General features: G+C 35.7%; 1 protein-coding gene across 1 annotated transcript in view; it reads right to left on the reverse strand.

Moving 5' to 3' along the window:
• The window catches only part of LOC112162452 (semaphorin-6C), a gene marked incomplete in the record, with an annotated part of 81,229 nt that overhangs the window by 8,303 nt on the left and 69,812 nt on the right, over positions 1-3,114 (reverse strand).

The raw sequence follows: 3,114 nt of genomic DNA on the forward strand, positions 1-3,114 counted from the left end.
TCGCGATACTTATTTGGCGATACTCGTATCGATTTAAAATGCCAACATGGCAATATTTCATTAGATGTTTATGTGTGTCTTAGTTTTGTTATCCACTTTTTTCTTAAAGTGAAAAATATTTTATTGTGGAAATCTCCCTTTAAGAACAAATATTTGGTCATTTGCCTAAAGAAAAGCAGCATGAAATTGCTTGGGTTCAAGGAACTTGTAAATGAAATACAGTTGTACTGCTTAACATTGTGATCATTACATAAAATAGACTTTACCATTTATTACAATAGATTCATTAATATACAGGTAGAGTTTTTTTTAAGTTGTACTCTAAAAAGAAATGCTTTGGGATATATCACTACCCATACTGCATCGTGAGACAGGTATCGTGATATGTATCGTATCGCTATATAGACCCTTACTTTTCACCTACTGACAGCCTATATCCACCTGTAAGGGAAAATGTAAGTTGACTTAAAGTCTCAAATGGCTACTACCATCTTTAAAGCTTTATTCAGAACATTTCTAATAAAAGAAGTATGGATCCTTCTAAAATTAAAGTATTTTGATTTTTAAGATCTCTAGAGACCATGGTGTAGTAGTACTAGTAACACGAGTAACTGGAATTTTGCATTAAAACTACATACTAATTCATGGATTCCTTCATTAAAACATTAAAATAATAAAAGTTAAGATGGAACTAAAACATGTTGACTACTCTAAGAGAAAGTCAAACCAGAGAACACAAGAAGAACCCAGCGGAATGCAGATTTGAATTCTGGTTCCCTAATGACGGCTGGAGACGCCTTTCGCTGAACGAGCAGAAATTCTGCTGATGATAAGTTGACAAGAGAGCCGGGGAGGAGGGAAAAACAGATGGAACCGAGGTGGAAGCAAGGTGAAAACAAAGAGAAAAGAAAGGGAGGACGACGAAGACGAGGATTAGACGTAATGAGGAGGAGGTGGCTCACAGGTGATGATGGAGGACGATGTGACGAAGGCAACAGCTGAAGGCAGGGAGGGAGGAGAGGAAGAAGTGGCTGGAGATGGGCCTGATAAAAGGATAAAGGCATGAAAACAGCAGGAGGAGGAGGGAGACATGTGAGCCAGATGAAAGAGATGGATTATTGTTTGGCAGCGTTCTTCTCATCAGGTCCACATCCAGCATCAAAGCCTCTCAGCTGCAATGACTCATCAATCTGTTCAGCGTCCAAACGCCCACTACAGGAGAGCGGATCGATTCCTCAGCGATCGACATACTCATACGGCGAGTTTTGTTGAGATCAGCATCGTGACAAACGGCTGAGGTCACGAAAATGTACAGAATTCACAGGAAAGTTGAAGATTCCCCACAGGGACGACTGTAGAGAACAAAAGCAGCGATCTGAAGAACAGCGAGAACAACCGCTGTGACCTAATAAGCAAAAGCACACGCCTGTTGTGTTTGCGTAATTATTCTAGCTGTCAGAATGAGCAGACCAAATAAAACTCCATCTTTTATGCATATTAGCTTTGATATTCATGCACCGCTGACATGTGGCTTACATGTTTATTTCATCAAAGTTCGTCACTATAAGGACAAATCGGCAGCCTGGAAACGTCACATTAAGCTTTTTAGGTCTTCTTTGAGTAGTACGAGAAGTATTTCAGTATACTTCACAGATGTAGTATTTTAAAAAATATTACTTCTGCACGTCATGTGACATGTATCTCGGATAATCTTTGTAGTAATTTTTATATATAAAATGCAATGGGAAAGTATTTAGTTAAACAGTGAACTAAAGAACGAACAATTCTGGAAACAGGACATTAGTCAAAGCTACGGAAACAGAGAACTTTTTCCACAATTTTTTTTGTGATAACAAGATGATAAATGTCGTTATCAAGAGATAATCAATACTTTCTTAAAATAACTAGATAAAAGATGTCATTATCACTCATGATACCAAGACAGTAGATGCTGCTACAGGATAAGGTTTTCTCTCGTGATAAAGAGGTAATAAATGTGATTATCACAAAATCATTGATGTTTTCTGTTGATAATGAGATAACAGATGCCATTATCACTTAATTACAGATGTTGTCTTGTGATATTGAGATAATAAATGTTATCAAGAAATAATAGATGGTATCTCGTGATAACGACATAACAGACATCATTATCGAAATGTTTTCCCGTGATAGCGAGGTAATGTAATCATGACAAAATAATATATATAATTCTCATGATAATGAGATGTGATTAACACAAGATAATAGAGGCTTCCACTGGATAACGAGATAAAAGATCTCATTATCATGAAATAATATGTTTTCTTGTGATAATGAGGTAACAAATGTCATTATCACAAATGTATAGATATTTGGGATAATGGATGTAATTATCACAACATGATGTGTTTTCTTGTCATAGCAAGATAGTGTCATTATCAAATAATATAGATGTTTTAATATGATAATGAGATAATAGTTGTCATTAACACAAGATAAAAGAGGTTTTCTCGTGATAATGAGATAACAGATACCATTATCACAAAAAAAATATTTTTTCCTGTGATAACGAGGTAATATAATTATCACAAAATCATAGATGTTTTCTTGTGATAATGAGAAAATAGATAACACTATCAGGAGCTAAAAGACAAAGGGACTTTGAATATGGAATAAAAAAAAAGAGGTTAGGTTTAGGTTATTGTGTCAATAGAACAAACAAACCAAAAATTCCCTATAGGCTCAACACTTTCCTGCACATTGATTTATTGATATTTTCAACACCCATCTGCTTTTACATGCTGTACTTTTGCCTCTGTGTCCTCTAACGTTGTGACGTGATGGTGTAAAAAAATGGAATTTCCACACCTATCATGTCATGTGATGCACTTTTAATGTGACCGTAAGTCTTCTCTCATTATGTTTTGCCCTGTTTAGGGACTACAGATTATAGTTATATCCTGTAATCCAGCATATTTACACGAATTGCCATCTTGATGGATGTTCATTAACGTGCATTATCACTATCAAACAAATAGATGAATAAAAAATGCACGAGAAGACATCCACTGAGTTTGAGGAGGCCTTATTTCTCCAATCACGTCCACTTTGAGGCTTGATTCTGAGGGAAAT

The sequence above is a fragment of the Oryzias melastigma genome, linkage group LG11 (assembly GCF_002922805.2).
Source record: "Oryzias melastigma strain HK-1 linkage group LG11, ASM292280v2, whole genome shotgun sequence".
Taxonomy (NCBI): domain Eukaryota; kingdom Metazoa; phylum Chordata; class Actinopteri; order Beloniformes; family Adrianichthyidae; genus Oryzias; species Oryzias melastigma.